Genomic DNA, 12,075 nt, shown 5'->3' with positions numbered 1-12,075 from the left:
AACAATAAGTAGCTTTTCAGAAAATAATATACACTGTAAACTGTGAGTTCAGTGATCCCCAGAGGATACTAACATCTATACTGGCAGAAAGCCTTTCCCTGGGTAATGAAGAAAAACATTCATTTTACCTCTAAAAAGAAAAGAAAAGAAAAATTTTTAAACAACAAAGAACTGGGTTCCTACTATATGATAGGTGAGCCAGGTTCAGTTAATTATTTGTACCCTTCTTTTCCCAAAGTGAGTTTAAGAAACACTATTAGTCCAGTGACATGTGAAAGGGAAACTACAAGTCCTGTGGTCAAATACCCCTTTTCAGGATTGTCACAGTGCATGTTAACATAATAAAGGCTCAGAGAAGGATTGTAGTTTTAAAATGTCAGCAATTCCCAGATTGCTTTTATCATTTATGTACTTATCAAATGCTTCTGTGGTGTTTTCTATGTGCTTGGCATTGTTCTAAACACTTTACAAATATCTGCTATTCTAATCTTCATATAAACCTATAAAATGCCCTGGCTGGTGTGGCTCGGTGGGTTGGTTGAGTGCCAGCCTTCAAACCAAAGGGCCACTGGTTTGGTTCACAGTCAGGGCACATGCCTGGGATGCAGGCCAGGTCCCCAGTTGGGGGTGCACGTTAATGGCAACCACACATTGATGTTTCCCTTTCTTTCTTCCTCCTTTCCCCTCTAAAAATAAATAAATACAATCTTTTTAAAAAACAAACCTGTAAAGTAATCACTATTTTTGTTATCCCTATTTTACAAATGATGATGCTGAGACACAGAAGGTTCAGTAACTCGGCCAAGGTCTCACAGCTAACAAGTGATAAAGCCACAATTCAAAGCCAGGCCAACTCCACAGTCCCCACAATCACCCAGTAGGCCACACTACTGTCTATGGGCTCCTTCTTGGCCTGCCGGCACACCTGAAATTCCACAAAACCACTGTACTGTGGAATACATTGGGAAAACACATGTAGTCAAGTCAAACATATGGTTATATGTAAATTGCTGAATTGAATTTGTCAAATAACTCATACTACTTCAAACCCTAATTTTTCATTCAATATGTGACAAGACAAAAAGAACTAACAATGGTATTAGGCCTAAAAATTCCTGGAACGTGATTACTAAACAAGAGAAGTTTGGTTAAATTATTTTCCCTCTGTTGTTCAATCAATTTTATCAGATACCGTAACACTGAGGTGTTATGATAAAACAAATATATTTATGACTTAGGCCATTACCATACTCTCAAATTCCAAATGCGTCGTAATTTCCAAAGATTATTTTTATAGTGGGATTATTGGTCATTTTCAATTTCTTCTTCATACTTACCTAATTTTTAACAAATTCTAGCCCTGGCTAGGTAGCTCAGTTGGTTGGAGCATCATCCAGTACACCAAAAGGTTATGGGTTTGATTCCCCATCGAGGCACATACCTAGGCTGTGGGTTCAATACCCCATTAGGGTGTATTCAGGAGGCAACTGAGCAGTGTTATCCACATCGATGTTTATGTGTGTGTCTCCCTCTCTATGCCTTCCTCTCTCTCTAAAGTCAATAAAATATCCTTGAGTAAGGGATTTTAAAAAATCTAATACAAACATCAGGGAGTTGAAGAAGCTTGAGATTTTACATTAAGTTATTATTCACTAAATATTATATTTCAAAATGAATATATTAATATAGAACAGTACTGTCAATGTATGGTTACTTGAAAATGTAAGCAACAAAACAATGCACATAATCTTACTTTTGTTTAAAAAATGTACAAGAACATTCTTCAAGGGTATATATATACACATATATGTATGTGTATGTACATCAAAATATTAATTTTAGGTAATGGTTTAAGGCAATTTACTTTCTGTAGGCTTACCTGCAATTTCTAACTTTCCTATCAAGAAGATTTATTATATGTATCCTTGGGAAACGATTTTAAAATTCACGTGTGAGGAGCCCACATAACAGATGCAGGTCAACAAAAGCCACGTAGAAACGCCCCTGCCTTTTGGTTGCTTGTGATCTCAAGCAAATGCTGGTCCTTGCTATTACCCCCACACTGCACCCTGTTCACATCTTTCACAGCCCCAATCACATTATTGATTTGTAGATATTAAGTTTAGTTTTTTATTTCCTATCTGCTCCCTATTCCTCATCCCAAATAAGGGCAAACGTCTGCCTTTTTATATCCAGAACGCCAGCACCGTGCGTGTCTGGCCGTAAAAAGTGACTCCATAAATAGGCACTGCATTAATGAATGAATAAAAGAGTGAATGAAACAACCAAATTACATATGTAGACGATATGCAGGCTATCAAGTAAGAAGTTGAAGTAAACTGATTGACAGAAAAGTACTTCTATAACAGCTTGGGTTTTCCAGGTTCCATTCGAGTTGATAGGATTACGTTTGTAATTTGGGGTGGAAAGCAGATGACCAACAGAGGTAAGGAGGTCAACTGCTCTTATCAGTCCAAGAAAGTTCCAGAAAGAAGAGGCTTTCAAAAGCTGCATCAACCAAAAATGGGACCTTAATTATTATAACCTCTGAGAAGCAGAAGAGAATGTATTTACAAACAAACAATTTAGTAAGTATAGGTAGGAGTGTAAAATAACCTAAACAACAATGGAGTAAATCAAGATAGTAAAAGAAGAGCTACTGGAGAGATTACTGGAATCTAGGAAAGAGTAATACAGGAAAGGCTCTCTTAAGAGGACAGTGGACACAGGTGGCCAAGATAGATATAGCAGGGAAGGACCCAGGAGAGTCCTCTCTCACCACCCTCCCTCTAATGTCCTGCTGGGGTTCCCCAATGCCCTGAGCCATCTGGAAATCAGCAGCTCCCCCAGGCAGCCTGGTGGGCAGAGAGCACAAGGGAGAAGCAGGTCTGGAGAGGCAAGTGGAAGACACCTGACACAGCGGTCAATGGGAAGAATGTGTGAGGTTTGAGCAAAATCGAGTTACAGAGGTAGAGAAGACATTCGAATACAGAAGGGACTCTCGACTAACTGAAAAGGAACTAAAAAAATAATGAAACATAACTACTAGATACACGAGAATGTGACACCATGTTGTCTGCAACCCCATTTGAGGAGGGCACTGCATTCTGCAATATGAGGACCAGGAGGGTACACCCCCAGTACGTGTTCTACTGCAGCTAAATGTTATTGGATGACAGCAGAAGAGCAGCTTGTTCCAGAAAAAGGACGAATGATAATTTAGTACCTTTTATAGAGGGTTGTAAAGTGTATTAGTTAGATAAAACTCACTGATTTCTATCAAGAGATTAATTTAGACAAAGGCACCATCATTACAGACTTCCTTGGAATCGCTTTAGATTCATAAATCAACAAATTAACTAGTGACAGATGTGTCTGTACTTGTTTAAGTCCATATCTATCTAACGGCTATAAAAATGACAAAATTGTTTATCTCAAGACAGCCAGGCAAGAAATGTTATAGGGATATATTGGATTGTATCTTTTTTCCTTTAGCCAATAAATAAATACAACTTTCAGAAAAATCATTTTCTTAGCTTGCTACTTAATATCTTCTAAAGTTGAAGGCACATGGAGCCATATATGTGTTGAAAGGAAAAATAAAAGTCAGCTGAATCAAAACTATGGGTCTCAACAGACTACATCCAACAACATTCCACAAATATTTACTGAATCCCTACCATACACCAGCTCATTGCAAAGGACTGGGATGCAATGGAGGGTGAGTTCCAGATCTAACAACAGGATTTTGCAGGGAAATCTTTCAAGAAACATGTGAAGTTTTCAAAGCCAAAGGGAAGAGAAAAATGACACTCGAACCTGATTAGAGAATTCTGATTTGCTTCCTTTCCTTTGTAACCAGAACACAAACTTTGTGTGACATCTGGGAACTGCGAGGTACTGAGGTCTGCAATTTAAAAGTAAAAGCAACTGTTGAACCAGTGGGTTGCTGTAATGCAGATCAAGGCAAAAGAGAAAAAAAGAAAGAAAGAAAGAAAAAAGAAAGGGAGGGGGAGCCTGATTCAACTCTGTGACTCATTCAGTGATAAGAACACTGTCGGATCAGTCTCTCCCGGTTCCACCCCTGACCAAACCACCAAACTTCAGCTGATCCTTCTCGCAGCCTCCCACATCATCTCCCCTCAGACATTCTTGCTCACACTGTAGACAGACAGGCTAAGTCAGATCTGCTCACTTTTCGGTTTAAAATCCTCCAGGGTAATTAAATAAAACGTACTTTGAGTCAAACCCATACGTCATAACATGGGCCTGGCTATCTCCCTGACCCCATTCCCACCATTTCCTCTGAACGCCTGACTGCAACGTGCACCCACCTTGCTGCTCCTTTCGAGATGGCCTTGATGTTCCCTCTGCCAGGAAGTTCTCCAGACCTTCACTGGGATGCCTCTTTCTTCTTGTTCAGAACATCCTTAGAGAGGCCTTCCTTGGCCATCCAACGTAAAGTAGCCCCAGTCACTTGCTGTCGTATCACCGTATCTTGTTTTTCTCATGACAATGTCACTACTGGAAGTGATCTTATGGGTGTGCTTGTTTATAATCCATTGTGTTTTCACTCTCTAGAATGTAAATTCAATGTCTCTGAGTGTCCTCAAAGTACGCAATAATGACAGGCAGAAAGTAGGCACTTGAACATTTCAGTAAAAATGAATGTAATTAAGATAACCAGCATATAAGTGGATGTTCTAAAAATTGTGAGAACAGATGATCGTCTGTTGATTAAAAAGATAAATTATGTATTATCTTTTTTATCACAATACTATAGAGGAGCTTTAAAAAAATATCCAGCCCTGGCTGATGTGGCTCAGGGGATTGAGCCCCAGCCTGTGAACCAAACGGTTACAGATTGGATTCCCAGTCAGGGCACATGCCTGGGTTGCAGTCAGGTCCCCAGCAGGGGGCACACAAGAGACAACTACACACTGATGTTTCTCTCCCTCCCTTCTCCTCTTAAAAAAAAAAATAAAGTCTTTTAAAAAAAATACTCAGAAGTGTCACAAAATGTTCCTCTTGTCCACCCCTAAATCTTCATTGACTTTGTTTTCCAGATTCCTAAAAAATTTTAGTTTTCCTCAACTTGAATCATTAATTCCATGGGAATGACTGTTAAGTCTGTAATTCTAGCCATGGCCCCTCTCTCCCCTGAACTGTGGCCTGCATTTATATATGGCAACACTTCTACTTCAGTTTCTGCCATTGTGTCAAATCTAGCATAGGAAACCTGAAATGAGTATCTCTCATTTAAAATCAGTTTCTCCTTGTATCCTTAATACTTTTCTCACATATCCTCCAGACACCCAGATTTAAAAGCTAGAAATTATCTTGATTATGTAACCCAAGACCTGGAAGGAAGATTGGAAAACATCAAGTGAAGTGGTCTTCAAGACTTTTTAAAACTGTGGTAGCCTTTTTCAATTAAAAGCTCACAGGGAAGTCCGATATGTAAAACAGATGAATTTGCAGTTGTTCCCAGAGTTACACCGGTGGTCTCTGAAGAAAAACTTCAAAACGAACCCCTAATCTGGTCCAAACTTCCCTTTCTCCCCACCCCCTTCAATACACAGGCAGAAAGTTATAGAGGAGAAAAAATTAAGTCTCAAGAACTTAAATCTTCTTCGCAGGTAGAAATAATTAGTCTGCCCAAGATTACACAGTACTCCAAACATAAAAGCACTTAGAAATCAGTGTTCTAAAAGACATAGTACCTCCACACACACATAACGAATGATGACCAGTTATTGCAGATTGATAAATTTCATAAATGACTTTTACTGGTTGGCATGAGAAGAAATCTTTAGCATTTAGATAATAATTGTTAGCCTCTAATAACAGATTTATCCACCTCTAGTGAAAGAAAGCAAATATGCATCCTGTGAAAAGAAGTGTGGCCCAGTAAAAAACAGCACAAGGTCTCAGCTCCATAGCCCATGTATCTTCAGTCTCTTTCTGAGCACGGTTTTCAAACTCTTTGGGCTTCACCCACTTCATCTTTAATATTAATGTATGTGATAAGGTGCTTTCTAAGACTCTTCTCATCCCGAGGTCTGTGATCTGTGATTACTCCATGCTAAAGTATTTCCCTTAAGCTACTACAACTACAAAGAATTAACATCACAAGTCAGAGACAAATTGGAAGAGGACAAATCATCCTTGAAAGGTTTTTTGAGTATCATATGCCAGGTACTCAGCTGGGTCTCCTAAATTCAGAGAAAAAAAGAAAAGGAATACTATCCCAGCTCAACAAGAAACATACCGCAGTGAGGAAGAACCACACAAGTAATTACACAGTAGAGAGGTGAATGCTGAGAGAGGTGAGTTCAGAAGGATAACAGGCAGCCATAAGAGGGCTTATGAAAACCAAGAAAGGCTTTGTTAGGTTGGAGTAGGAGACAACTGACTTTATATTCAGATGATAAACATGGGTTGAGTGCTGAGGAAGAGTGGAGGTTGCTCTATGTACCAAAAGATACCATATTTTAAGTTGCCTTATAAACAAATAATAAAATCAGCATTTACTCTAACAAAAATAATTTATCAGGCCATTTCACACACAGTGTTCCAAGTGTACGTGAAAAATATTAAGTCAATCATCTTTTACTATACGTTATTTAATGACTGGAACATTTTGAGGGACTTATTGTATGTGAACATGCCATGAGTAGAGGCAGCACGTCACTCGGGGACACAATGGAACAGGGAGTTTCAGACAGCCCTGCCTGGGCCAAGGGCTGCGCGGCACCTGGCGGACAAGGTGGCAAAGCCCCCATAAAGGGTGATGATTCACTAACGTGACATAAATCAAGATTTTAACTCACCCAAAACTAACATTTTGATTTAAAATCACAAATCAGTGCCATTAAAATTCATCAGTGGACCCCAGCACATGAGTAATGAGATCATATCAACTTATATCTTGTGAGCAAAGGGAAAAGGTGGTTTTCTAAATGGTAATTCAGATTGGACAAATAACGCACTGTATCAAGTTCTGCAGCCCTGGGCCATATTTGGCTAAAAACAAAGGTACATTATGCATGACTAAAGAAAACAGTGAAAATCAGAGCAATTAATTTCCCAGTTATGTTTCCCATAAAAAAACCATCCGTACTATGATTTGCTTACAGCACACAACCCTATTTTTTGCATCGCACAATGATCTAAGTGTATAATAACGTGCATATTTCACTAAGATGTAATATCCTTCAAAACATCCTTATAGTGAAAGTTTTCCAAAGAAAGTATTGATCTCTGGAATGTCTCATGTTTTAAAATTACTGACAAATCCTTTCCTATTTTCTTTGCAGTTAGAATAATTCTTCTTGATCACCAGAGTGTAAAGAGGTGTAAGAATACAAAGACTGACTATTTATATATACTGACTGACAGTATATATATATATATATACTGATGCCAACTCATATATATATATATATATATATATATATATATATATGAGTTGGCATCAGTTTAATATAGCAAGAAATTTCCATAAGTGCTTTTTAAAATTATTTTCAAATACTTTCTAGCTTAGTCCTCTTCATTAGTGCTGGTGCCTTTTGTGCTTTTGTCCGGAATTCGGGAATCTTTTCTCAGGTGGTTGTGCTTCACTGCAGGTAGGCTTGGTACATTCTCTTTACATGTTTAGGGGCAATTAAGCAGCTCTTTTCTGTTTTCTCTCACTGACACCTTTGTGGCTGCTCAGGCACTGATCTCACCTTGGAGATCAGTGACCAGAGCAATTCCTAACAACTCAAGGAAACCACGGTATTCCCATTCTATAGAAAACAAATACGAAGGCCCCCAAATCCACCTGGAGTGGCGACTCAAAAGGGGTAAAACACGGCACCAGACAACTTCCGGAGGATCGTCTCTTAATGTCTGAAACCCTAACACTGCAAGGGACAGACAGACCTAAACGGGTACAAGTAGACTGAGGGGGCAGAAAGCTAGAGACAGGAGAGAGACAATGAGGCGAGAAGCAGAGAGTCAGCGTCTAAACGAGTGGGTCCGAGAGTGTGGGAGACGGGGATACACAGAGAGAGGGGGACGGTGAGCCAGCGGGAGACAGACAAACGGACCCAGGGAGAACGGGTCAGAGTGGGGGCGGGGGTGAAAAGACAGAGAGAACAGAGGAAAAAAACAGAAAAGAAAAGAAAAAAAAACACTGGGAGTGTGACAGAGAGAAACAGACGAAGGGGAAGGGACAGGCTGCAGGAGCAGAAAGCGAGCCCAGCCCGGACCCGGACCACCCCGCTGTGCGCGTTCTGCGCCTTCAAGGCTGGGTCCCGGAGGCTTCCGAGGCAGGTGGCTCCGCTGGACCTGGGAGCCTGCGGGCTCGGTGCCTCCCCGGAGGCGGGCTCCCTGCCGTGTCCCCGATTCCGATTCCCGGGCTGCGCTTCGCTGGCCCTCCCGCCCCATCTCCGGGCCAGCGAGTGCCGACTCCCCAACTCCAGAGCACGTGTCCCCCAGCCGGCTCTTCGCCCGCTCCGGCGCGAGCTCTCGGGGTCCGGGCAGGGCTGCCTTCGCACAAAGCCCCGGCGGCGCCCCCGACCCCTCCACGCAGCCACCCGGCTGTGGCTGCTAGTTCCTCCGCCCCCTGAGCGCCCACGCCTGTAGGGGCAATGCCACCGAGCCCCACGCTGCCCGCTCGCACCCTGCACCGCCCCCTCTGCCCGCTCAGCTCCCGCAGCTAGACCGGCTCCCGCACGCGGGAACTGCCGCAGCCTTGCCTGCCTCACCTTACCCTCCGCTGCGCTCCGCTCCGGCACCGTGGTCCTCCTCCGAGCACCGCAGACCTCGCCGTCCAGAACCCGGCTCCCGCGCAGGCCCCGAGCCAACTCAGCGCCCCGCTCCGACCACAGCGACCATCAACTTCTGGCTGCAGTGGCCGCTCTGCCGCCGCCTCCGGACTTTTTTTCCCTCTGCAACTCGGCTGCCTCAGGAATTTTTTTTTTTTTAACTTGCCCTCTCCAGCTCCCACTAGTGATTGGAGACTGAGAGCCAAGTACTTAGAGGAGGGATTATACTTCTCGACGTACTTGGACAGCCCAGCGGAGTTGTCTGTGTGAGAAAGGGTGCAGAGACCTGGGGTGGCCTGAGGGCATTGCGCAGTCCCCAGCCCTGGATCAGCGGTAGACTTTCCAAGTGTAGTCAGCTTCACAGAGCACCACCTCCATTTCCATCATAGATCCTCCCTTCAAGTTAATGTGCAGGAAAAGGTTTTATTAAAAACTGGGTCTAAAGAACAAAGATTCTACTGCACAATGAGAGCGGGAAGGGCGTCCCAAAGATGACCTCGTGTTAGGGGACTGAAGCTTTTCATGGCCATTAACACCGGAGAAGTTGATGAAACGTTGACACGCCTCAAAAAAATACTTATGTACATCAAATTATGTCTGCAGTTCTGAACGAGGAGTTTAGGAACCCTGAAATATATAGCTGGGGCTCTTCATAAAATGAGAATTTCCTTTCTTGAAATATCTTGAAACTGTTAAAAAAAACATACAAGCAAATAAAAACAAAAAATTCCTTCCACTTGTATTTAATGAAATTTTACAATTAGTAATGTTTACTTTGGAAAAGTATATAACGTCTTTACTTTGTGGTCTCCTCGCTAAATCTAAGTGTTGAAACATTTTCTAAGAAAGTGAATATAAATTAACCTAGTCCGCAATCGTTCAAAAAACTTGGGAAGAAGAGCTAGCTCGCCTTTTAAAATCAGCCATTGGCCAACGCTATCTCCCAGGGAGAGAACTAATGACTTTCAAATAATTTTTTCCTCCCAGTGCCTCTCAGCCGCCTATCTTCCAGAATTAATTTCCTCCTTTTGTAAAATTTTGCCATCTTCCATATTAATAAACCTCTCTAGTCACCATCAAGCATGCGATTTAAATAATACAATTTCACTCTGACATAGCTTTTTTCCATTTTTCTTCACATTTATTTCTATTGTCTACTTACTTCTTAGCCTACCGTTTTCTTTCAACTCCTCCCTTTTCTTAGACTATTTGCATTAAATCTTTTTTATATTAGACATTAAATATAATCCTTGGAACTTGTAAATATGAAAATAAAGTCAATTGTGTATAAATTTATTTCACTCAGCTCCCACTTAGAAGCACGTGGTAGTCCAGGCATTTATGAAGAGTCAGTGAAATGTGGGCACTTTTTTATCATCGAAGAAATGTTAAGGTCCCCATGAAAGTTCATTTGCCCCATAATGTATCTGAACTGTATTATTAAGACTAATTTGCATGCTGCTTCCTGATGCCAGACTGGAACAAAAAAGTTCTATTTAACTTAACACTAGAAAATTTTCAAAAAGTACCATTTGTCATTGGTGTCATCTTACCACCCTTGCACAACCTTCATTCTAGTCCCTAGTACCAGCACTCATCTTTCTGTCCCAAGAATGCTAAGGAAGAATCCACCCATTTTACCCTCACCCTAAGTCCTCTCTGCTCCCTATTTACCTTTGTTCTGGTCCTCAGTAAAATTTTCTATCATTTCCATCCTCTAATATGAACTAGCTTTAAAGAGAACAGAAACTTGATTAAATGGATCCCTTCCTATTGCATGAGTTACGGATAACTTTAATTTATATTATATTTTTATGTATTTTTTCCTCTTAGAATTTCAGTCCTCACAATCTTCAGTGAAATAAATCTGATGTTATGGAAAAAGTTTTGGAAGAGAGAGTATTTGAGTTACCCATATCTTTTTAGAAGCTGTACTAAAGATTAGTTATCCTTGTCTTAATTCTATTCATCAAATATCCCAAGTATCTATGGCACATGAGACACTGATCCAGGGAAGACACAGAGATTCCATTTCAACTGACTTACAAAAAAAGTATGTAAGATTTTTTTAATGATAAGATATTTTAAGAAATCCAGATCAAAGGAAAGAAATTTCCATAGATTTTTATTTTTTTTTAAGCATTTGGGTGGAAGAGAATCAGGGATGGCACCACTAATGAAACTGTGTTTGAGTTGGGCCTTAGAAAGCAGCATTTCAATAGGTGGGGATAGGGAATCTGGGGAATAAGCCGTTGAACAATCAATATGTATCACCTATGGCATGCCACTTACTCATGCTTGAGATTCAAACCCTGTCCATTGCTTCTCAGGAAAAGAGACTATATATATATATATAGTCTATGTATATAGTCTATATAGACTATGTATATAGACTATGTATATAGACTATGTATATAGACTATATATATATAGACTATATATATAGACTATACATATGTATATAGACTATATATATATATATATAGTCTATATACATAGACTAGAGACTATATAGTCTATATACATAGACATAGAGACTATATATATATATATATATATATATATACATACATACACACACACACACACATTTTTTAATTAGAAAACTTTCTGAGAAGTACAGTAATCAACACATGAGCGCACAACGATTGGAGCACGGAAAGTAAAACTGCTCTGCCTGAGAGTGTCAGGAAAAAATACAGAGCGGTCACATTTTATCAGGGTCCTGAAAGATCTTCAGAGAACAAGGGCCATTAGAAAGAGAACAAGCTGCCTAAGTGGAAGGAGTTGTGTGAGACAACACAGTACGTTACGGAGAGCTGGTGGCTCAGAGCTGCTTCCCGAGCCACATACAGCAAGTACAGCAGATGACTCTCAGGCTAAGCAGGGTTCGGGAGTGACCTTGTCAGATGTGCTAATGAAATTCATTTTTCAGTGTTAGGCGACAGGGAGCATTAGAGATTTTTAAAGCAAGGAGTTAAATGGTGGATTGGGATTTTCAGAACATCATTTTGAGGTACCTCGAGAGGGAGAAATGGAAGACCCATTAGGAGTCTTTCATGTAAAGAGTAAAAATCTGAACCAAGGTAGTGATAAGGCCTATCAAGATCACTAGGGGACTTGAAAGCCACTTCAGAGTTGTTGAAGCTGATTCCCTGCTTTGCAACCTGGAATGGTGGTGCTTTTAAATGCAATAGGACCACTGGGGAAGGAGCTACTGAGGAGGAGAAGAGAGAAGGGCTCAGTTCTGTGGCCTGACAAA

General features: G+C 40.8%; 1 protein-coding gene across 4 annotated transcripts in view; it reads right to left on the bottom strand.

Moving 5' to 3' along the window:
- The window catches only part of BMPR1B (bone morphogenetic protein receptor type 1B), a 351,002-nt gene extending 342,111 nt beyond the window's left edge, over nucleotides 1–8,891 (bottom strand). For 3 of the 4 annotated variants that reach the window (XM_045820362.1, XM_045820361.1, XM_045820366.1), the window contains exon 1: nucleotides 8,754–8,891. The gene's annotated coding sequence lies outside the window, so the exon portion shown is untranslated. The remainder of the gene's footprint in view (nucleotides 1–8,753) is intronic. The other variant, XM_045820363.1, reaches the window with a different exon arrangement.
- Between the last annotated feature and the right edge of the window lie 3,184 nt (nucleotides 8,892–12,075).

This window comes from Phyllostomus hastatus, unplaced genomic scaffold (assembly GCF_019186645.2).
Source record: "Phyllostomus hastatus isolate PE091 unplaced genomic scaffold, TTU_PhHast_1.1 phas_scaffold_39, whole genome shotgun sequence".
NCBI lineage: Eukaryota > Metazoa > Chordata > Mammalia > Chiroptera > Phyllostomidae > Phyllostomus > Phyllostomus hastatus.
Note: the sequence above shows the minus strand (reverse complement) of the source record. Positions and strands in the feature narration are given on the sequence as shown.